This window comes from Gopherus flavomarginatus, chromosome 2, assembly GCF_025201925.1.
Source record: "Gopherus flavomarginatus isolate rGopFla2 chromosome 2, rGopFla2.mat.asm, whole genome shotgun sequence".
In the NCBI taxonomy this organism is placed as follows: Eukaryota; Metazoa; Chordata; order Testudines; family Testudinidae; genus Gopherus; species Gopherus flavomarginatus.
In genome coordinates, this window is record NC_066618.1 from 98,263,910 (window position 1) to 98,288,681 (window position 24,772).

At 42.8% G+C, this 24,772-nt stretch overlaps 1 protein-coding gene across 8 annotated transcripts in view; it reads left to right on the plus strand.

Moving 5' to 3' along the window:
• VOPP1 (VOPP1 WW domain binding protein) overlaps positions 1-24,772 on the plus strand; it is a 194,294-nt gene that overhangs the window by 114,787 nt on the left and 54,735 nt on the right. The window lies entirely within an intron of this gene.

Consider the following 24,772-nt stretch of genomic DNA (forward strand, 5'->3'; position numbering starts at 1 on the left):
GCAAGTCACAGCATCATTTGCTTCAGTTTCCCCATCTGTTAACATGTATGAAGTGATATTTTTCTTTGTACAGTGCTTTGAGATCTGTACATGAGAAGTACTAAGCATTATTATATACCATGATCCCACAGATCTTCAGCACCCAAAACTCTTATTGACTACAGTGATTCTGACCCACAGCAGACAGCATCTTTCATGCCAGGATCTCAATGTGTTGGACAAATGTTAATTCTTTAAACCTAGCAATATTCAGTGAGTAGGCAGTTATTATTATGCAGATTGTTTACAGATGCATACACTTTTACCAGAAGACTGTGGAAATTTTGAAATCTCAATAAGGGACATATTATAATGTGTACTATCTGAGGCCTATTGTAAAATGCATCAAACCTTCTGACAGGTAAAATTTACTGATCAAATATGATGCATATATTTCCCCCCCATTATGAACTTTTAACTTTTAACATAGGCTACAGGAGCCCTCAACCTATTACCTTTACAGTTTTATATGGTGATTCCTAAACATAGATTCCACAAGGGTCCTATAGTATCAAGGGCATTTGGATTAAGTTTAATTCCTCAGTAATCTTGACCTCCTGATTTTACTGGTGCCCTAATCCTGGGTCTCATCCAAATTCCATTAAGATCAGTGGAGAGACTCCCATTGACTCTGCTGATCTTGGAACAAGCCAGCTGAGAGGTGCTGAGCAGCTGCAAAACCTATTGACTTTGCTAAGAATTGTGAGTGCTCAACAGGGCCTCAGCACTTCTCAGGATTTGACTTGTTGCAAAGTGAACTGTGCACTGTGTGTATTGTACAGATTCATGTCTGTTTTTCAGTGCGCTGGTGTTTGCCCCAAAATCAAACAAACTACATTAATTTATTTATAGCACCACTGCTAGAACGCTGAGGCATTCGTGAATCAGTTCTTCTTTTCTGCACCTAATATCGCCTGCCAAATCTGGAAAACAGTTAAAACAGTTCGCTTGAGTGAGAGAGGGTTATTTTAAACAGTTTTGTGCTCCCTGGTTGTGATTAACGTTGCGTAAGTAGAATTGCACTGTAGTGATTATGTAAAAGAGATTATGTAACAAAGCAATTCTGTAAGCAAGTCCCTGGTAAATGCTAAGAATAATTTGTGAATGTGCATTTATTTCTTTTATATACACAGTGCTTAATTTCTGTAAACTTTGGGTGGAAGGCCAAAGCACAGGGCAAAATTCATAGTGTCAGATTATTAGGACATATTTACTCCGGTACACTGTAGTGTAGGTAGCATTCTAACAGGCCAAGTGTGTTGTTCAGCTATTGTATCTTTGTCTGGTAGGGTCCTATCTGGCTCAAATCTTATACAATAAAGTTTAAAATCATATGGCTCATTAGTTTCTACTGGTTTTTTCAATTAAGTCTTGGAATCTTGTCATTTCCCAGGCTTCCAGCCACGTGAAAGTTTAAGAGGATGTGTAGTTGAAATCCCTGGAAGGACAAGAAAACCTGCTTTGCCTCACAGAGAGTTGGGGAGCTTTCCTCTTGCAGATTTGCCTAGGTATCAGTTCTGTTTTACATGTTGTGACACAGGGACTCTTTGGCAAAGAGGGCCCCATGTTCTTGCAAACAACTCTCATCTCAGACTTGACTAAGTCACTGCACCAAACAGGACCGGCTCTAGGCACCAGCAAACCAAACACGTGCTTGGGGCAGCACAATTTCAGGGGCAGCATTCTGGGCGCTCTGAGATTTTTTGTTTTTGTGTTTTGCTTGGGGCGGCAAACAACCTAGAGCTAGCCCTGACACCAAACACATGTCTTGCAGGGTATTTATCCATGAGGGGTAACGTGTAAGGTATCTACAGCTCATAACTTACCAAGGCTCATAATCATTGCAAGATGTATGTATGGGTAATATTTAAGGAATAATGTGACTATATTGAAAGTATGCTTTAGGAGCTTGATATAAAAGTTAGTCACCGGGGATAATGTATCTCATGATGGCCCACACATGCAAGAGGGAGTTGTCACCCCTTCCCTGGTGAGCTGGTGAAGTAATGCAAGGCTTAATTGTCTTCATCCTCAGACTATTAGTGGCAAACCATCAGAGAGAACTGCAAACAATCAAAACCATTTGGAGTAAAAAAGGAACATTACAACAGACTGGTTTGCCCTGTGTGTGAATAGAGATGAAAGTCTATATCAGTGTAACAGAGGAGGGGGAAGACCCCCTGACTCCTTTCACTGAGGAGAATCCTTGGGGAGCAGGGACGTTCTCATGAAAAGTTGGATCCTGGTTCCTATGACGCCATCCCTGCAACAGACTTAACTTTGTGTATGTGTGTGTGTGTGTGTGTGTGTGTGTGTGTGGTGGTAGTGGGGGAGCCTATTTTATTAGATAGGAAAGGTAACTATTGGTAAGTGCAGCCCCAGGTTCTTGTTTTATTATTTTGTTTTTTATTGTAACCATTTGTTTCCACCACTGTCTTGTTTAGAGTAGAATTTCTATTCTCCCTGTGAAATAAAACTGCTTTTGGTTTTTTATAAGTATTCACAAGTGCTGTGCATTATACAGGAGTTGTGATTTAAGGTCAGACTCGTAAACTGGGGTGCTCTGTTCCTTTGGGAGCAGAGGATCTGGGATTTCTGTAAGTGATCAGGGGCTGGATATCACAGGGGGGGCACTCAAGGATTGGGGTGCACCTATTGTTAACCTGCAAGGCAAAGTCAGGGTTGGCGTAGCTGTAGCGGAGTGCTTTAGTGGCTGGTGGTGTGAGGGAGCTGGCAAACAGACATCACAGGAAAGACTCTCTCTTACTGGAAGCAGGGAATAACAAGGTGACTCACAGTCCTGGCTGCCTCGAGCACCGTCACAGTGGTGTAGTTGGCAGGATCTGTTACCTTGTTTGCTAGCTAACCACACACCACGCACTTGTACATCGGTTAGTGAGAGATCAAAGAGAGGGAAAGTTAGAAACAGAGAAAGAAAGGTTACAGTTTGTTTTATTTTGGGAAAGGAAACAGAGCAGCAGAAAAGGCAGGATGAGCAGATAACTGTATATTAAGCCCATCAAGAAGCAGCTGGAAGAGTTGTGTGCAGAGTGCTGCTTATTTGCCGCAGAAGATATATGCAAGCGTTGAAAACCCTCCTCATGGAATCTGATAGGCATCACGAAGGACAGCCAAACTCCCTCAGTGTGCTTAAAGCCTTGGGGAATCTGCCTAATACCACCACCAGTGTGACACCCATGGACCTGGATGAGGCCAGGATAGAGCTTCACAAGCTGGAATTAGCAGAAACAGAGAGAGAGTGTGAGCACCAGTAGAGGATAGCTGAAATTGAAGCCAAAGAAAAAAGAGAGGCACTATGCCCTGACCATACTGGCCTTACAAAAGCTGAACCCTTAGCCCATGGGTAATATTCCCCAAATGTCAGCAAGCATACAGAGAGACAGATTGTATTGAGAAGTATCTCATCACTTTTGAAAGAGTATGTGAGCTGCAAAAAGTTCCAGAGGAAAAGAGAGTACCCAAGCCAATCTCCACCTTGTCTGGTAAAATGCTGCAGGAGTTTAATGAGATGGATGTGGGGGAGACATTGAAATGTGAAACAGCTGTGTTGCAAAGATCACCTCCAAAGTGTACCGTTTAAGATTTACAAACCTCAAAAAAGCGCACGAGAAGTTGAGTCATTGAGACTGCGTAGAGAATGTGTGATTTAATGAAAAGGTAGACAAAAGGGTAGAGGATTCTGACCAGTTGTTTTATCTCTTTGCACAGGAACGTTTTCTTAGTATATGTACTGAAGAAGTCAGTGGCAGTCAGGGATAAATTCCTTGCCACTGTACAGGAAGCAGCAGATATTGCTGACTCCTATATCCAGGCCAGACCGTTCAGTGAGCACAAACACCAGAGAGAGAAGCAGAAGCCTGGTGTGAAGAGAGCCCCCCGTTTATCCCTGGGAAAAGGGGAAGGCAGTGTGATTCCAAGCATGCCCCTCTGCAGAACCGATCCCTTTATGGGAATCATCATTACAGGGCCCTAGCACAGGCATGTGCCCAATAAGGAAAGCAGTGGTGAGTTCTTTGTGCAGGAGAATGAGACCAGGCTCATTGGAGAGCTCTTCAGGAAGCTTGTGGTGCCCAAAAGGTGCAGAGCTATTAAGTTTGGCACGTGATTGTCCATTTGCTGGTCACTGGGGGAGGGAAAGAACTTTTGAGAGACTTAAGAAAAACATTTGTTGGCCCCATATTCAGGATTTGGTGAAGACCTATCGTAAGGCACGTGGCTTACGTCAGAAGCAGGAGAAACCTACCAGTGTCAGCAAGGCTCTGTTGCAGCCTTTATGTGTGAATAAAGAAGCATTCCACAGGGTCGTTATGGATATCATACGGCCATTTTCCAGGCTGTCCAGAAATGGGAAAAGATACATATTAGTGGTAGTTGACTTGCCACTAGATATCCAAAGGCAGTCGCCAAGTCAAACGTGAAATTGGAACAGTGGCAGATGCACAGTTCACTACATTAATCAGTGTGTGTTTTCCAGAAGAAATCCTGATGGATGGAGGGTCAGCTATCACGTCCCTGAAATTGAGAGAATTGTGGAAGAAGTGTGAGGTAAAATAGTTAAAATCTGCCCCTTACTGCTCAGAGACAAATGGTCAAGTTCATGCTAAGAATGTATGTGGACAGGAAAGTGGGAGATTGGAATGTATCACTGCTGTATCTATTATTTGCTTGCAAGTGAGTACCCCCAAGAGTCCACAGGATTTACCTTGTTTGACCTCCTGCATGGGAGAAAGATCAGAGGGCCCCTGTATCTTATTAGGGATTCCTGGGAGGTGGACCTGGAATGAAGGAGAGAGCCCATAACGGAATATGTAACCAGATTTAGAGAGAATTTCAAATGCAGGATGGATTCAGTGCAACAAAGTCTCTTAAAGCTCCAGGCTATACAAGAGTAGTTCAACAGGAATAACTGTAAAAGGACATTAGGGGAGAACACATTTGTCCTGAGCTCCAAAGGGTGGAGTTTGTTGTTGACTGGCCTGTACCTCAAACCAGGGGCTGGGTCCAGGTCTTCATAGGCTTGGCAGGTTGTTGTCACAGATTTGAAGAGGGCTTCAGATAATGTTGTACCCAGTCTCACCTCCCACCTGCCTCTCTCCACTGCCAGGTTTATCCTCTTAGTCCTAGGACTTGTCTACATTTGAAACACTATAGTGGCACAGCTGTAGTGCTTCAATGTAGACCCTACCTATGCCTACAGGAGGGGTTCTCCTTTTGGTGTAGCTAATCCACCTCCTTGAGAGGCAGTAGCTATTCTTCTGTTAAACTAACGCTGTCTACACTGGGGGTTAGGTCGGCATAGGTACATCTCTCAGGGGTGTGGATTTTTCACACCCCCAATAGATGTTATGCCAATGTAAGTTCCCAGTGTAGACCAGCCCTGAGAAGTAGCTGGGGGGAGATGACACATAGGAAGAGAAGCTGGCGTCATGGGGTGGGGAGAGCTAGCAGAATTTTTGAGCAAAGAAATCAGGGATTGTAGATGGGTGATGGCACTGAGTTTCCTTAGTTCCTAACTCTCGTCTTAGAACCTAAGTTCTAAGTGCTGCAATCCTTGTTACAATTCTTGCCTTGACTATTGGAATCTGCTCTTTTCTGACCTCCATTCTTCTCATGTTTCTTTTTCTTTTTAAACTAAAACACTGCAGCTAAAGGTGTTATTTTCTTCATCACTTCAGCCATGTCCCCTGGCTCCCTTTAATCCCTTTATTGGCTCCTCATCTTACTGCCTCAAATTTAAGTTGTTTATCTTCACCTTCAAGCTACAACAGAATTCTACCTCCGCCTACAGCTCTGATTTCATTTCCTTCTACTCCCTCGCTTGCTCCTGATGCTCCTTCCAGTCATCTTGTCTTACAGCTGCTTTCTTCTCTCTCTGCAGTCGTGACTTCACATAAATGAATGTGGCTTGGAATAATCTCCTGTTCCTGGCTGTCAGGGCCCCTTTCTCCTACTTCAAATTTCTCTCCTGAAACATTTTCCAGGGATCTTTTCTTCTGCCTCTCTCCACTGATTCACTTTTGTGTCTTTCCATGCACCCTTCCCCGCCACACACCAAGGCCACTAGTGATGCAGACCTTGACACGTCCTCTTTTCACACAGACCCCTCTGTGCTTCCCCCCAATCCTCGCTTCATAGAATGTTCGCTCCCTCAGCTGATCCCCAGGACCATACTCATTTTGTATTCAAATCCCTCCTGAGAGCCCACTTCTACCCTGACACCTGTAATAAACTAGATGGCTGACACCAGGGAGGTTGCTAGGTAAATGGAAATAGTCTGTCTATGCAACAGAAAAAATATATTTAATAAAACCTACATCATCCTATCATTGTATGATCTTGTCCCTCTCCATGTGACTTCTTTACTTTGGTGTTCTATTTCCCCTGTCCTCTTTCTTTGTTCCGTCTCTTATGTATTAGGACAGAGACTGTGCCTTCTTTTATGTTTCAAAGTGCCAACTTACAGGGGTTCTCAAACTTTTTCATAATGTGGATTACATGTTACTAGGGAGAGACTGTCTTGCAGGCCAACAGTGCTTCCTTTTGTGATTTCCCTTTCTGTTTGTGATAGCAATTGCTACCATGGGAAAGTAATATTAGAAAAGAATTTTAATGTACATTTAGCTGTTGGTTAATGCAGTTTAATGGCTGGAAATAAGGAAGAGGAGCCGGCATCATGTGACCAGCTTTCTGTGAACAACTACAAAGTGCACCATGGACCTTCAGCCTCCTGCATTGTGGCTACCACTGGTAACAAATAATACAATTGCATTTTTTCTATCTACTTATATGGTCTCCATTACCATAGTATACGAGTCTCTCATACATATTAGTGAATTTATCTTCATAGTGCCCCTTGTGAGGTAGGGAAGAGTTGCTATTCCTTTTTCACATATGGGGAACTGAGACACGGAGAGAAGTGACTTGTCCAAGGTAAGGCAGGAAATCTGTTGCAGAGGAAGGAACTAAACCTAAATCTCTAGAGTCCCAGTTGAGTGTCTTAAGCACAACATCTTCTTACATGACTGCTTTCCAGTATGTCAGATTACACAAATCTTGTAACTATGCATCTAAACAAAATTCACGCTTCTTGGAAGCATTTGCTCAGAGGAGGTTTAAGATGAGCAAGGGAAATGGGCAGCGGCACCTGTGTAAATGTGAGCAGGGGTGGCTCCAGGCACCAATGCAGCAAGCCCGTGCCTGGGGTGGCAAGCCGCGGGGAGCGGCGTGCTGGTCACCATGAGGGCAGCAGTCAGGCAGCCTTCGGCAGCATGCCTGTGGGAGGTCCGCCGGTCCCGTGGCTTCAGCGGCAATTCAGCAGCCGGTACACCAAAGGCACGGGACTGGCAGATCACCCGCAGAAACGCTGCTGAATCTGCGTCACCAGTGGACCGCCTGCAGGTGTGCCACCGGAGGCTGCCTGACTGCCATGCTTGGAGCAGCAAAAAACATAGAGCCGCCCCAGAATGTGAGATCGCTTCTACTCTTCGTGGACGCACACAATTCTTGTTAACATCAACGGGGAGTTATGTGCATATATGCAGATGAGAACAGAGGCACAGAACCAAATTCATCCATGGTGTAAATCCATTAAAAACAATAGATTTATACCAGGCATGGATTTTGTGTTTGATTCCCATTATTGTTAATATGAGTTATGCCTGTGTATTGAGATGGGAATTCTCTCTCTAAATTACTTTTATCTTCTCGTGGGTCTGTCTAACATCAAAAGAGAGAGAAGAATTACTTGCTTTTTGTATTATCTGTTACTCTCTGGTTACATAAGGGGCCCAAAGCTATATGAGTGCACATATCAGTGCAATGTTAAGACTGAAAATTTAACCTCATATCACAAATGTCAGGAAATTCAGGGAAGCCTGCGCTGCTTGCACATACGTAGTACAATACAGACTTTAACTATATATCATATAGTCCTTGGTGATGATAAATATAATACGTACAATTTATAATAAATTTTAATGAACTGCACATTTTTCTACAACTTTGGATGTACATATGAAACCTTTTATAATGCAAATGCCAAATAATTAGAGTCTTGTATTCAAATGTAAGGCCGATCTTGCTACCACTGTAGTCAGTGGCAGCACTCCCATGGACTCAGCAGGAGCATAACTAGAGCCATATTCTGAAGTTTAACCCAAGTCCTAATCTGTGATTTACTCTATTTCAAGAAAATGAGGCCCCTTGAAAGATATAAAGCTCCTTAAGGGAATATAGTTCAGATGAATAGCTCTCTAAAGGTTAACCACAGAGTAGTGGTGTCTGAGCAAGCCTTACATACGAGAAAATTACATGCTTTTACAAAAATCCCACCATCTGGAAGTGCCTTTTGCAGACAAATTAATAACTTGTAAAAAAGTTTCCTTTTGAAATTTTCCAACAGTGAATTTTAAAAATAACATCTTGAAAGGAGTGGGAATAAGGACCCTTTGTAACAGTGCTTTCCTTCAAGCTCTAATGTTTACATACAACGTGAAATGAGGTATAGAAGATGCAATTAATATTGGGTTTCATAAGGTTGCTTAGTCAGTGCTTACAAGCCTAGTTCATAGCAGTAAGAATGGCAGTTATAATTATGTTGTCAGCATTTGCAATATCTCTAGCAACAGTAATGAAACCGAGACAAAAGAGTTTGAACCTACTGTGTTTGACCCGGTGTCTGGCGCCCCCATCCTGCCTTGAGAACCGTGTGTATGTAAGGATGTATCCACATAGTCCTTGAGACAGGAATGGAGTCTAGGTGTATAAAGTTCTCCATAAAAATGAATGATTTTTCTAAGTTCTTTGGTCTCCTAGGCACATCCCTAGTAACCTGTTTCTGAGTTGCAGACCCACAAAACGTGTCCTATTGATTCCAGAGTCAATTTCCAGATGACCTCGCAAGGCTCTTATATGCTTTTCCTTGGGACCAAGTCTTTTTAAATAATGTTTTAGGCTCAGGTGCCTTTCTTATTCATGGCTGCTGTTTCTCCTCTGAATTGATTTTCTAAAGTATGTGAAATCAGCTTGTAGATCTAGTGTATTTCTTCAGGGTGTATTCAAACCTAGCACTGAAGCAAAGAGCTGATCAGGCTGTTAGGCTGTCGAGCTCTGTGACAGCTAACGGTTAGAATTTTTAAATTAATAATAATTGTACTTCAATAGTATCTTTCATACCAGGATCTCTTGGCATTTTTAAAACATGAATTAAGCCTCATTGCATGCCTGCCACATAAGTGAGCAGAATTATTGTTCCGAGTGGGCAGATGGAGACATAGCATCACAAAGCAGTGAAGTGACTTGCACAGTATATCAGTGGCAGAACAAGGGATAGGACTCTTGGGATTCTTCACTCTAGTCCTTTGCTCTAATGATTAGGAATGATTCTGTCTTCTAAGCCTCAGTCCTACAAGATGCATTACTTTACTGGTCAGGGGCCAATGTGTTCAGCACTCTGCAGGATGGAGCCTGAAGAGAGAGACCTCTCCATGTAATTCTGGAGGTGGATATTGAAAATCCCAAGCCAGAGTTCTCAGAGGCAGGGGGCATCCATCCAAATAACCTTGAATGTGGTCCCAAATTTCTCAGCAGGGGACTCCTTTCTTTGTCTAATTGTCAAAGTGGCACCACCATAGAGTTGCAAAATGTTTTGACAGTGTATTTTGTCAGTGAGGAGTTTGATATCAAGAGAGAGAGACAAGTATCAGAGGGGTAGCCGTGTTAGTCTGGATCTGTAAAAGCGGCAGAGTCCTGTGGCACCTTATAGACTAACAGACGTATTGGAGCATGAGCTTTCGTGGGTGAATACCCACTTCGTCAGATGCATGTGAGAGAAAGACGAGAGAGAGAGAGTGATTGTTACACTGTCTACTTACCCAAATCCTTTAGTTTAGTAGCCCTTTCAGATACTTACCTCCTTGAATATCACTATACAGTAACTCCTCACTTAACGTTGTCCTGGTTAACGTTGTTAAGTTGTTGATCTGTTTGAACATGCTCGTTTAAAGTTGCACCGTGCTCCCTTATAACGTCCTTTGGCAGCTGCCTGCTTTGTCCACTGCTTGCTGGAAGAGCAGCTCCTCCTCATGGGGATTAGAACTGGGGGGTCGGCAGCCCCCCACATCAGCTCCCCTAAATTCCCTGTAAGGTATGTGGCTCGGCAGCTGCCCAGCAGTCCCTCCTCCCACTGCCGTGCTGCTCCTGCCCTGCCCTCTGCCTTGGAGCTGCTCCCAGGGGCTTCCTGCTTGCTGGGAGTGTGAGGGAGAGGGGTGCTGATGTCAGGATGTCCCCGTGTTCCTGCCCCCCGCTCTGTACCTCCTCTCCACAAAGCAGAGGAGGGGGATGGGGCTCGGGGACAGAATGGAGGGAGCTTGCTGGAAGCTGTTTTTTCCTGTCTGAACTGCTTAACAGGGCAACATACCTGAAGTGGAGTTAGTGTACTTAAAGGGGCAATGCATGTCTCTCTCTCATGAACGCACTCCTGAGCACTTTGGAAAGTCAGTACTTGTGCAGCCGTGCATAGAATTGGAAGGGACCCCAAAAGGACATCAAATCCAGCCCCCTGCCTTCACTAGCAGGACCAACTACTGATTTTTGCCCCAGATCCTTAAGTGGCCTCTTCAAGGATTGAATTTACAACCCTGGGTTTAGCAGGCCAATGCTCAAACCACTGAGCTATCCCTCCCCCCTGCCAGGAGGAGGGAGTGGTGTGCTCCAAATGGATAGCACGGGCTCATCATCATGTTCAGTTTTTGCAGGGAAGTGTTTGCAGCCACAGCCATTCATCTATTGTGTTTCCTCCCTCCTGCCTCAGTCCATGCTTCCTTGTAGAGTAAGAGGCTGCATTAACAGTGTATTAACCCTTGAGGGCTCAGCCAAGTGCTAGTTCATCATTTAGCAGCAAGGCATTCCCTGGGAAATATTCCACCCTCTTACTCTACCACCTCAACCAAGCTTCACAATCATTCATTGCTGTGTACAATATTAAACTGTTTGTTTAAAATTGTTTAAAATTTGTACTGTATACGTATATAATGTCTTTTGTCTGGTGAAAACTTTTTTCCCTGGAACCTAACTCCCCATTTACTTTAATTCTTCTGAGGAAATTGGATTCGCTTAACATGGTTTCACATAAAGTTGCATTTTTCAGGAACATAACTACAACGTTAAGTGAGGAGTTACTGTAGTTCCACAGTGACATGTAGGACTATTATTGTTTGAACTAATCTGGTCTCTGATTATTAGGGATGGGAAAATGAGTTCAGATGGAATAAGAACTGACTTAAACTTTCACCTCAAACCTACCTTATTGGAGTTCTGAATAAATGTGGTGAAATTTTGCCTCAGCGTATCTGGCTTGTATCCAGTGCTGGAAGCAGGCGTACTGAAATACTGCAAGAACAGCTTTTCCTATGAGACTTCTAGCCCAATTTGTAAGAAACAAGAAGTTCAGATAAGGTTGGGGATGACCTCTTGAACTTTTAGGTGCTTAGCCAAAGTAGTATCATCTGGAAATCACATGTCATTATTAACTATGTTGTCACTTCATAGACTCACTGAAATACATATTTAATAATGTATAGCTCACAGAAAACGTCAGTTTAAAAAATGTCGAACTGACAATGTTACATAATATTAAATGCTGCATTCTGCGGTCCACTCAACCAACCATTGGGGGTAGTCTGGATCAACTTCTTTCAGTAATTTCTGCTCCTCCAAATTTAGCATTGCGCCTTTTGTGTGTGTGCGTGTGCATGCACAATGAAAACTGCAGAGAGCACTGTGACACTTCCTGGGGCTACCCAGGGTTTTGAGGCACCTCATTACCACCTCCCCTTAGTGTGAGGAATTCTAGTCTGTGCCTGCCATGGGTCAGCTCCACCAGCCGCAAGCAACACAAGCACTCGCCTCTGGACCTGCCCACAGGCCCTGCTGGCACTATACAGTTTCGTGATTGGCGCACTCCAACCCTTGAGCCCTCCGCACGTTTCCTTGGAGTGTACAGCCCCTGTTCCACTGGACACTTGCAGTATTCCTGGGTTCACTGCTTCCAAAGAAACAGAACACCTCAGCTTACCAATTTCACTTCAGATCCCCGCTCCACTTAACTCATAACACTTGGACTTGTTTCTAGTAAAATCAAGAATGAATTTATTTAACAAAGCATGGAGATTCAAGAAGTAGCAAGTAGAAGTACTGGAAACAAATGCTTACATATAAAATAAAATCATAACAAGTATTCTAGAGCCTAGACTTAATTAGCAAGATACCAAAAACCATGGAGCACTTTACAGCTAGGCTGGCTGTGACCCTCCTTTCATGAGACATGCATGACGTCAGTTTGCTGCTTAGGGGAAGAACTAGATGTGTCCTCTTGCACTCCAAGATATACTAGAACAAGCCTTTTGTCTTTGTTCATAAACAGAACATCCCCTGCTGCTTGTTTCTGCCTGTAGATTTTTCTCCCTTGTAGATTTCACAATCGCTTAATTTGCACCTGGCGCTGTATACAGCTAGGCATGCAATACATAATACACAAACAGCCAGACAGGGAAACAGGTGTCAGTTACTTCCTGCCTGAAAAGCACATCTCTGATATATCATCACACCTCCTTAATCTGCCTTAACTCCAAGACCTTCAGAACATATTTAAGTATCTTTACTGAAAATTATTATCCATATATACATTTTGCAATGATTGTTATGACCTGTGGGCTATCGGCTCTTGGTAGAGACCTCACAAGCCACCCTTTGGTGAACTATTATGAAGATATCTCACCTGGGGATCCTTGTACAATATTATGCACCCCCTGTGATTTCTGCCAGTTGGCGCCCATGGGTTCCTGGGTCACAAGGACAATGTCCAGTAGATGTTTCCCTTTCTTAAACAGAACCTGAATCTGTTTTATAGAACAATTATGTTCATCTTTTTGGTTAGAGACCATCTCTACTAGGTATTCTCCTCTTAGTATGTGCCCCAAGCTGTCATCAGTGATGGGAGATACACCCATTCATTAAGAAATAAATAGAGGGCCTGATACTGAAAAGTAACTGTAAAATCACCCATAATTTCTAACATATTGAAAAGAACATAGGATGTAATTATCTAGACTTTCTCTCACATATTTAGAGAGTAGTGATCCCATCATGTTTTCAGGTTTTAATAACATGAATTCCTTTCTCTGCAAGTCCCATGCTCCCATATATAACGTAATCTAAAGTAATATATTCGTAAGTTTTTCGAAATTTCTCCAACTTTAGGGGTTCATACTGAAACTTTTTCTTTTTGGGCTCCTTCTCACTTCTTAACCAAAATCTTCAAGAATCCTTCAACTCTCTAAATTGTGACTTGATGTAGTATGCTCATTGGTAGAGCCCTGAAAATCCGCGGATGTCTGCATCTGCGGATGCAGCTGCGGTTGTATGGTTTACCATCTTTGCGGACTGGATGTGGCTATAATTATTCAGATTCAACTAATGCTGGTGAAAGTTCACTTTGATTTTGTCTTGCGTTGTCAGTTTGTCAGCGCGAATTGAAATTGTCATGGTGTCACCCCTCTGCACTTTCTTGCTGGTTGACTCTAGAAAAGATTCCAAACTCTATATTTGAAGAGCCAATGGAGAAAGAAATCCAAAAGAAATTAAGTGCTGAAGGGAAATGAGAGAGGCAAATGGCCAATTTTCAGATTTCTTGTTGATGAAAACAGAGATACTGTGGCTGGATATGTCTCACGCAAAAAAGTCTAGTAAAAGCACAGTCATAAAACTAGTATGTCAAACTTACATAAATGTAGACTGGAATCGAGATCCAGTTTGCTGAAGATATTTACCAAGAATTGGGTCACTATCACACAGGACATGAAGACAACTGTAACTCAGGGATTATTGAAATTTGTAGCAACAGACATGAGAACTTTTGAGGTAGACAGCGGTGAGGGATTATTTGCATATTCTCAATATTTGATTAACATGGGTGCCAGATATGGTCAAATAGATGCAGGTGTGCTAATGCCACATTCCAAAAAGTTAGCCCAGCATGCCACACTTATGGCAGAAGAAAAAAGAAAACAAATCTCCACAGAGCTGAAAAACATTCTTGGCACAATGGGTGGAGGAGTTACCCTAGATATGTGGATGAATGATTACAGAAAAGTTGCCTATTTGGGAGTAATTGTTCACTATATAGAGCCCCAACAGTTTGGAATGGTAGAGTGTGTACGTTGTTTGACTAAGTTTGACAGCGGGAAACCAAAAACTACAGAGAACATTCATTTGGCTGTTATTCAGGCTCTCAGAAGGTTTGATATACACAGCATTACCAACCAGATGGTTTTCGTTACGGACCAAGGAGCGAACATGGTTGCAGCCCTCAAATCCTATGTGCGAATAAGCTGCTCAGCGCACATTATAAATACCGTACTTGAGCATGCTACCAAACCAGAGAGAGGAAGCAGTAGCCAAACTGATGCACGCAAGCTGAAATCTTATTACTTACTTCAGGAGATCTGGATTTCAAAGCAGACTGCAAAAGTCTCTGAAAGGAGATATAGAAACGTGATGGAACAGAAAACTACTCATATTTAGGACAATCGAGGAGCAGTGGAACAGAATATATGAAATTTTGATGCAAAAGGGGGATACTCAACTCATTGATAGCTTTGTCCACAACACCCTGAGCATCTTAACAGAGTTCCTGCAGCCCTTCAAGGAAGCTTCAGGTGCACTAGAGCAGTCTTCACAGGCCACTTTCCACTTTGTGCCCATTTGGTACAAACGACTGAAAAAGCATCTCCATCCTTCTACCACTGGTGTAAATAGTCTAAGTCAACTCAAATCCAAAGCCTTGCAATATCTCATTGAAAAGTTTGACATCAAGCCTATGCACAGAGTCACGGTTTTCCTGCACCTACAAACGAAGGGATGAATTTTTTTCACTGAAGAGGAGAGACAGGAAGTTTATCATGAGACCAAGAAGCTTGTCTCATTGCAGAAGAAAAATATACCTGCAATGAATCTTATGCCTCATTTGTCAGCTACACAGACACTATCACCAAAGAAGACAAAAATGGTCTCATACAGAGTCTGAAGATTCGCATAGTGAGTGTGGAAGTGAAGATGATAAAGTGTAAAGGATGTCACCCTGAAGCTGGCAAAGAATGAAGATGTGCAATTGCTGTGGTGGTGGAGACAACACAAACACAACTTTCCCCTTGTCAGTCGAGTTGCTTGGTTTATGCATTCCATCCCTGCTTCCAGTGCACCCTTTGTGAGAGCTTTCTCAGTCTCTGGTTACACAATTAACGAGAATTGTACTTCACTTAAGCCAGAAACTGTGGATGATTTCATGATTTTACACAGTAATATTTCAAAGAAAATCAGCTGTCCCAAGGAAGACCTCTAAGACAAAGTCCCACAGTTCAGGGCTGGTAGAAGTCACAAGCTAAATAAGCGGCGAAGAGTCCTGTGGCACCTTATAGACTAAGAGACGTATTGGAGCATGAGTTTTCATGGGTGAATACCCACTTTGTCAGATACTTTTTTATTTTATAGTTCAGTTTTGTGATTTTGAGCATTATTGACTTGAGATGTTTGTAGTTGTTTTTATGTAAAAGGCTATTTGTAGTCTGTTGTATAATATGATGTTTAAAATAATAATAATAATAATAGTGTGTGCATTTATCAAGCCATATAGCTTTGTTATACAGTACCCATGTGTGCACACACACATAGATACTCATCTTGAGAGGCACAGTGGGATAGGGTGTGGATGCAGATACATATAAAGGTGGAATGTGGATTGCAGGTTCGATACAAGTTAATTATCATGGATATGGATCCAAATTTTTGTATCCGCGCAGGGCTTTACTTGTTGGAATCACAAGGTGCAAAGTTCTGTCAAGGGGGAAAAATGCTGAATTTCTTCTGGCGGTTATGAATAAACAAAAGTGATGAGTAAATAAGTCTCCCTTGTCTGCTGTTACTATGCCTCAGTAGATCACAGCTGAGAATGCCAGATACAGGACAAACTGCTGTGAAATAGGGGAGACTCACCCCAAGCTGGTGGTTATTCTATCATTAGATACATCAAGTCAGTAACAAAAATAAATTTCTGTCTCACCACATTGGTTAACAAGAAGTTAAAAATGCAGTGTCCTTCCTATCCCAAAGAAAGCTCATATCCCAGTCTTTGGAAAGATACTGGCATAAGATGGTGTCAAGGGTCACATGAGCATATTGCATATCCTTACATGACTTGCTGACTCACAGGGGGTAACCGTTGGTTTTATCCCTGCTAAGGCATCCACAGGAAGTCTTACTGGGTGAAGTGAATTTCTTCAATGGCCCATTGTGAGAGGTAAGTGTTTTTAATGGGTCATCAACACATAGTTGTCTGGCTTCAATGTAGATTTTACCTGGTGGGTGTTATCCCAGGAACAAACACATTTGGGATACAGAAATATAGCCAATATTCATAACTTCAGATACAGTGATGATAGATGCATATACAGGCCAGGACTGTAGTCGCGCCGGGATGCCGGCGTGGGAGGCAGTTGGGACTCAAATGTGGGGCTGGCAGCCGGGACCCCTGCCGTGGGGCTGGCAGTGGGGATCCTTGGTCGCGGGGTCAGCAGCAAAGCCCCACATAAAACATGGGGGTAGCACCCCCCGCATCCTTAGTTCCCCGGTCAAATGTTTAACCATTTAACTGATAGAATTTTAATGGGTTACACGGTTCCTGTTTTTACACAGTTATTGTTTTTACATATTATTTACATCCCTAGTCTCAATGCCCATTCAGTGCTCTGTCCCTCTGCTGAGACTACCAGCAAGGTTGCTAACTAATGCCCGTAGTGCTGATTATTTTTGAATCCCAATTTGTGGAAGACAGAAAATTTGTCAGAGGCAATAATGAGCTGCTTCATAGGGTTTTAAATGTTGATTTTTAAGATACTATTTTCCACCTGTTCTTCAACTGCTACTTACTGTGTTTGTGAAGCATGTAGCCCTGTGGATAGGGCACTGGACTGGAACTCAGGAGACTTGGGTTCTATTCACTGGTCAATGGAGTGAAATTGGACAAGTCTTTGTGCCTCTGTTTCCCCATCTGTAAAATTGGAGTAATACTTATCTTCCTTGTAAATTGCTTTGAGAGTCCTATGTAAGACCTAGCTAATAGGGTTATTTATTATTAATACATTTTTAAATGAAACTTTCCCATTGATGGACTATATATAATTTATTACATAGATTTCTGCCATTACCAGAACCAAACAAAATTATTTTACCTTGTCTTGTAGTTAATCCTAATGCTCGAAAGGGTAACAGTGATGTCACCCTTGTGCAGTGCTGGCTCTGACTAAGCTGTACCATTCTAACTTGTTCGGAGGGTACCTTTCCCTCATGTAGTCTGTTTCAGAAATAGTTTTCTTAATGCATATAAGGAGCTTTTATATTTAATCAGATTTGTCTATTTAAAACTCTGGGTATAAATTAGCATGATTTTTTGTCACCATTTGAGGGTTTTTTACAATCCCTTTTATATCCGTGAGACTCCTTCAATTTCCCTCTGCTTTAACCTTCTTCACTCCCCTCTCGCAGCCTCAAGTCGCCACAACCATTCAGTTTCCCTCTGCTTTAACCTTCTTCACTCCCCTCTGGCAGCCTCAAGTCACCACAACCATCTTCTCAGCCAGAAATGACCCAGATTGACAGGACCAAAGCCAATTTCTATGTTGTGCTTTAATGAGTGAGAGGCATCACATCTGAGCAATCTAGAGTAGTTTTACCCCCTCCAATCACAGCTGAGTATGCTGCCTCTCTGTCACTCCTGACCCTAGAACTTTGATGCTTCAGTTTGCAGAATTTTCATGGACCTTTTTCTTGTCCAGATTCATGTAGTTTTGCTTCAGGGTTTAGATTCAAGTGAATCCAGAAGTTCAAAGCAAAATTCAGCCTAAATTGCAGCTCAAAAATCATGTTGTCCCAGGTGTGATGGCCACTCATCCAAATTTGTCAAAAGATTTGTGAACCAAAGCACACTTGGCCAAAGGTTCTGATTTGTAATGAGTCCTAAAGTCAAATGAGTTTCAACTGGCTTTGGGTTTTATTGTGTAAGTTTCATGAGAAGCATCATCACTGAGCCACCAAACCGGCCCAAATGTAAGTCATCAGCTCATCATCATGGGAAGTCTTTAAATCCAAATTGACTGTCTTTTTAAAAGTTATGCCCTAGTTGATCCACAAGTTATTACGCTTGATAACATTCACCTATGAAGTAGGGAAGAAGAAGTCCCTATATTATAGGAATGACTGGTGAAATTTTGTGGCCTGTGTAGTATCTGAGCTCCTTGCAATAGTGCATTGAGCAGTGTGCTAATATCCATCATGCATTGTTTGTTTTCTTATCCTCTCCTCTGGGGAGAGAAGTGTATGCTGTGTTTGTTAGAGAAGATAAGGTCAAAGATATGTGCCTTGCACTTGGAGTGGAAGGTAGTGAAGTTTGTAATTGGTCTTACTTCCTGGGGGAGTTTATTCCATGGTCTTGAACTGCCTCCCAGAGAAGAATCTGTCGTCTTGTTGATAGAGGTGTGGTCATACGTCATGAAGAATAGATAGACCTGTGGGTCATCTTCATATTGCTGGCACTTGAGGCCTGTTCACCTAGTGGCTGCATATAGGGGCTGAAAATGACCGGAAAGAGAATTGATCCTTATAAGCATAAGATATGCTTTAGTCAAACACAAGTTATTGGGCTCAGTACGTAACTGGGTGAAATTCTATGGCCTGTGTTATACAGAAGGTCATACTAGATGATCATAATGGTCTGTATTAGCCTTAAAATCAAATATGCCTCGCATTAAATATTATAAATCAAGGTTCTAGCTGCTGGGGCCAAAATGTCAACCACAAAATATTCCATAACGATATGTCTGGAGTCAAATGTGATGCAATAGAAATGCGTCTAATGGCAATAAGTTTGCCATGTCAACCCGCAGCGAGATCTGTCAGAACCATATGTCCATGTCTTAAAATACATAGGGTGAAGACTTGGATCCAGGAGTAACTTGGTCACTAAGACACCTACTTTTCCTGTTTCCTCAAAAGGAATCCAATACATACACTCTGGGTCACCTAGCCCTTTTGGATTTTGATTTACTCAGCATTCTGCTGATGAATTCATTACCATGCTCATTGATATGAAAGAGACTGTTTGAGCATCTCAGTTACCATAAATGACCAAGAAAGCCTCTGTATTATGTAGTGCATAAATGAAAGCAGGACTGGAGTCTTAGTTTTAGAAGTGAGATAACTGAGAGAGGAGGTGTGGCCTGGAGGCCTGAGCCCAGGAATTTCTGAGTTCTGATCCCAGTGTTAAATTCTTCTGTGGCCTTAGGCCCCAAGCACTTCATCTCTTTGGCTCCATTTCCCCAACAATATAAGGGAGATAATAATATTGTACCTGACTCCAAGGAATGGCGTGAGGATTGTTCAATTAATGTTCATACAGTGCTTCGGCTAGTAAAAGTGCTAAATAGGTGCTAGGTATCACTCTAGAAGCCTCATATCAGTGGAAGAATAAGCAAGAGTTTAATTAGGTTTAAAAAAATCAGATTAATTGAGAGCCAAATGAGAAAATAAGCTCATGTTTGATTACATGTGGCCCGGAAAATCAAATAGTGAACTTATCAGAGCAGACAGGATGAAAAGCCATCGCATCTATTACAGTGCGACAAGTGGTAATGCACTCAGGTTTAAATCCCAAATGAAAATATTTGTAGACTCTCTGGACTAACACACTCCCGGATTGCTGTTCAGTGTTTGTTGGCACTCCATTTCAGGGGAAGGTTGCAGAAGCGTAATGCCATGTCATTCTGAGCTGTGTTAACAGTATTTTGTTGTAGGTAAGACATGGGAGTTAAGTGTCGCGCTCTGCTTGGCAATAGTGAAGCCTCAGCTGGAAAATTGCATCCAATTTTAGGCACCACACTTAAGAAAGATGTGAACAAATTGGAAACAGTCCAGAAAAGAGCAACAAAAATGAGCAGAGGTTTAGAAAATGTGATCTATAAGGAAAGGTTGAAAGAATTGGGCATATTTAGTCTAGAGAAGAGAAGGTTGAGGGGAACAGGGCCGGCTCCAGGCCCCAGCGTGCCAAGCGCGTGCTTGGGGCGACATGCTGCAGGGGGCGCTCTGCCGGTTGCCGGGAGGGTGGCAGACAGCTCTGGTGGACCTCCCGCAGGCGTGCCTGCAGAGGTTCTGCCGGTCCTGCAGCTCCGGTGGAGCATCCGCAGGCACGCCTGTGGGAGATCCACCGGAGCCACGGGATAGGCGAGCGGCAGAGCACCCCCCGCGGCGTGCCGCCATACTTGGGGTGGAGAAATGGCTAGAGCCGGCCCTGGAGGGGAAGCATAACAGTCTTCAAATATGTGAAAGGTTTGTTATAAACAGGATGGTGATCAATTGTTCTCCATGTCACCGAGAGTAGGACAGGAAGTATTGGGCTTAGTTTGCAGCTAGGGAAGTTTAGGTTGAATATTAGGAAAGCCTTTCTAACTACAAGGATAGTTAAGCACTGGAACAGTTTACTTAGGGAGGTGGTGGTAACCCCAGCAGCCGTCAGGATTGGCCCAGGTATACTTAATCCTGCCTCAGCACAGAGGGCTGGACTAGGTGACCTCTTGAGCCCTTCCAACCCTACATTTCTATAGTGAAGGTTCATTTAGATACAATATTAGAAAAGGAACCAGGAAAAGGTCCTTTTGGTGTTCATGATATTCTGTCACTGAATCTCTGCTCCCTTAGTTGGAAAGGTAGACAGAGTAGTAAGGAACTAGGAAGGTTTTGGTTAGAGTCTACCCAACTCCCTGATCTCATGTGATCCTAGTTTTTCACTCTTAAATCCCCTGCATTCTTTGAATAAACCCTGAAAACTCTTCAGTAATGAGTCCAGCCTGTTGAGGGGAGTAGCAGTGCCTCATCCCTATTTATATTTTCTAACAAACTCTACTTCTAATGAATCCACTTCCATTTTATTTCATTCTGTTTGCGCTATACACACTTTCATTCTGTGTGCGCTTCCTCCTCCAGCAAAAACTCAAGAGAACTGATTTCACTCCCTCTGAGCTTCCTACTGTTCATTTTATCTCACATCAGTCTACCTGAATTTTTTCTTATCAGGGACAGATGCACGGTGTCTGTGTTCTTATATAACACACAATTGCTTGCTTTCCCCTCTCAACACCTAAGGAAATAACCTAGATGATTATAAAAACTTTTGTACCAGTTCATTTTATTTTAATTGACCTATAAAAGCAACTGGTGTGTAAACTGCTTGCTTCAGTAGCCCTGCCTGAGCCACTGGCCAAACAAAATTACTGGCTCCAGACAAAGAGAAACAGTAGTGACAACAAGAAAAATTGGCTCTGAGAAGAAATCAGATGAGTGCCAGCAAATGCTGTGACCCCTAGTGTCTATTTGCTGGCTGTCCTGAACTCGTTGTTTGACATTTAGAAATGTCAGCATTTTAAAAAAAATTGTTTTACAATATTTTCTGTTACGCTGAAAACACCTTTGCAACATCTTGGGCAACTCTGAAAACTTGCCAAGAGTGTCAAGGGCCACTAGACTTTATTTGCATGCATATTTACATCGGGGTGTTTGTTTTTCAAATTGTCAGTGTGTCTATTGTAGCCTCTATGCACATGTACAAAAAAAAAAAACCCTATAAAATCACCTACCTACATTTATCATATATGAACTAATGTCAACAAATGATGTTAAAAATCCTCTTGTGTGTTTATCTACGTAACAATTTTGCCTTTTTCTGTTTAATGCATCTTTAAATTTCTGCTGGCTATAGAGACAGGCAGCCATTATGTGTTCAGTTCAGTGCAGTCTGCTAGAGGAGTCACACAACGTGCTCTCTCATGTAAGGTGAAATTCACCCCTGTGCACACAACAAAGCCTATACAGCACATATGCTCTAATTTGAATGCATAAATGGTCTGTAGGCCTTTCTGGACCCTCTAAGTAGGGGTGATTTTCACTTGAGGACTTTACTACTGTTCTTCTTTCCTCTGTTGCTCTCTTAATCTAAAATAAAAGTAATTCTGATTGAATGTATTTGTTTGCTCTTTGAGTGTAGAGAAATGGATAGCACCAGCCACAAAATTAAGATATCACAACTTTCCTTAAACCGCTTTAAACTTGAGAACATCTGCATGAATTAATAGGTCTTACAACGCGTCCCCCAAATCAATTAATTTATCCATTGGCTCAACACAGACCAAAGTGAATTCTAGCCTGTTGGGTCTTCTGTTGAAAATTCTATACACCCAGCCCCCAGATGTATAATTCTGCCACCAGCTAATTTCAACTGACAAGTTGGAGTGTGAAGAAATAGCCTCTTAGAAACCCAGGAACCAAACCATAAAGGGCTCAAGTACCCGGGGCTGGGGGGCCGGGGGAATATAGGCACATGACCATAAAACTGGCTTATGCTTCTCTCTCTCTAGACAGACGAACAGATTTTTTTTTTAACCTATAGTTCACCAAAATGAAAACCCAGCAATTTGACCAGCTATTTTTATTCATAGTTACAGGGCAGCCTACACTGAATTTGGCCTCCAGGCTGCCTCCTTGGTAACCCTGCCTCCTTAGCTGCAGCCTAATTTATGGTTCTAGAGAGTCCCTTCCCTTTCCATTTTGCAAACAGTAAAAGGAAGAAAGTACCAACTTTTAAATTTTGTGTGTGAAACTAAAAGATATTAAGATCACTCTCTTCCAGAAAAAGCTTTCAGCCAGTAAAATATTACTGAAACACTCTCACAGTATGAGCGTTCCGACAAATGGCTAGCCAAATGTAGTGACGTGAAAATTAAGTAGTTTTCAGAGCAAGATGGATAGTAGGGGAAAGGACGTAAGTGTTCTTTGAAAACCCCCCAGCTCAGAACAGAGCTTACAGTAATTGCTCGTAAGCATGATCCATTTTAGTTTAGTTACTTATGTACTTTATTTAAAAGACAAATAGCTTTCCTTTCTCTTATGTCATGTTAACCCTTTAATAAATTATTAGCAGATAGGTGAAGGGTTTTCAAAATATGGTCCGTGGACTATAGATAAGGCTGCATGTTGGTCATAGAAGTTATGGATTCCATGACTTTCTGTGACCTCCGTGACTTTTGCAGTAGCCAGTGCGGCTGGTTGAGGGTCTGCCCCAAAACTCGGGCAGCCCCTGGGCCAGCAGCAGTTTGTGTGGGTCTGAGCTCAAGGCTGGGGCAGGGGGCTGGGATGCAGGGTAGCGTTTATCTGGTGGGGGGAGGCTCCCCGGAAGCAGCCGGCATGACCTTGCAACTCCTGTCCTAGGAGGAGGGCCAAGGGGGCTCTGCGCACTATCCCTGCTTGCAGACACTGCTACTGGAGCTCCCACTGGCTGCGGTTCCCGGCTGTGGAACCGGAGCTCGGCAGGGGCAGCGTGCGGCGCTCCCCAGCCTTTCCTCCCCCTAAGAGCTGCAGGGACACAAGGAGCTGGGTAGGGAGACTACCTGCCCCGCCAACCTGCCTCCCAGCATCAGCGGGGATCATGGGCCACATGTTGCTGCCCACCCACCCCCACCACACCGAGCACCAGTGGGGATCCTGGGCCACTTACCCCCAGCACCAATGGTGCCCTTAAACCGCACCTCTAGAGCACCCAGCCCTAATTTTAGTTATGGGTAAATAGTACAAGTCATTGGCAATGAATTTTTATTTACTGCCTGTGACCTGTCCAGGACTTTTACTAAAAATACCCATGACTAAAACATAGCCTTAACTATAGGTGTCCTATTGAGTATTCAGTGTTGCCAACTCTCACAATGTTATTGAGAGTCTGGTGATTTTCTTAAAGACCCAGCTCTTTGAGTCATGTGATTATGGGAGCTTTCCCTTATAAACAAAGAGGGTGCTAGCCCTTGTGGTTGCAGGAAAAAGTTTGACATTTAAATTCTGTTTGGTGGACAGGACTAAAGTCAAAATGAAAATAGTCTCTCTAAAGACTTCCAGTTAAAATACAATCAAGCTGTAAAGTGCTTCTAATTCAGCCACTGTTCCTTTGAAGTATGAAATGCTACCTCCTGTGCTGGATTGCCTTTTTTTAACGAAAAATATGCTGTCCCAAGTGCAGGTTTCTGGGAGTGGCTGTGATAATTAGCTAGCCGGACACCTGTCCAAAAATATTCTGACTTCGGTTTCTTTTGTGAAGGACCAAATGAAAACTAGTCTGTGAGTACACAGCCCTCCAAGAAATACATTATTAAAATGAAAACATAACAGACCATTCCCCTGAGACAAATCTTGCCCTGGGACACACTCTCAAGGCAGCTCTTATCATTTTTAAGGTTGCTAGAGAGAGGAAATTAGGTCAGGCTTTTCCACAACCACTGTCACCCAACTGCTGCATGACAGTGTCTGGTGGTGGTTCTTATTGCTAAAGGAGGAAAACAGGGTTGGTCCTTGAGTTGCATAGCGTATGTGTAACTGCAGGGCTCTTAACTGCACAGAACCTCAAGAAGCTGCTTGCTTTGTCAGTCAGCTTCAAGGCTACCTGAGATCTTATTTATGCATAATCTAAAAGAGGTTTCCCCTGCCTTCGGAGCTTCCATTCTTCTTAGTTACAATGGTTTTCCTCCCTTTAGTTAGGCCTGCAGTTCAACTATCATCTGCAACACTTGACTTA